We start from the raw sequence: 452 nt of genomic DNA, 5'->3' as shown, positions 1-452 counted from the left end.
TACATTGGTTGACTTATCCCTTAATGTTTTTTTTTATTAATGTAAAATAATAATAATAATAAGAAGAAAAATAATAATTAATGAAATGGATGAAATGGTACTATAAATTAGAAACAAAAACTGCCAGTAGATGAATGTTTTACTGAGCATTCATTCAATTCATTCAATTTCTTCAAGCGGATGATTCATTCAGAATGATGTAAATGGTTCTCTTTATGAATGGACCATTGAATCATGATGCACAGTTCTGCTATGGCTTTATAGGTAATATTGTCATTGGACAAATAAGTTAATATTGTGTTATATTTTAGACACAATATTGTCTATTATTTACTAGGGCTGGGTATTGACAAATTTCATGCTGGCATACTGGATACATGGATACTAGAGGTGTAACGATACATGTATTCGTACTGAACCATCACAGTACAGACATCTTGGTTCGGTGCAGG

This window comes from Sinocyclocheilus anshuiensis, unplaced genomic scaffold (genome assembly GCF_001515605.1).
Source record: "Sinocyclocheilus anshuiensis isolate Anshui unplaced genomic scaffold, SAMN03320099.WGS_v1.1 scaffold1728, whole genome shotgun sequence".
In the NCBI taxonomy this organism is placed as follows: domain Eukaryota; kingdom Metazoa; phylum Chordata; class Actinopteri; order Cypriniformes; family Cyprinidae; genus Sinocyclocheilus; species Sinocyclocheilus anshuiensis.
The sequence above is the reverse complement of the archived record's forward strand: the minus strand, read 5'-3'. Positions refer to the sequence as shown.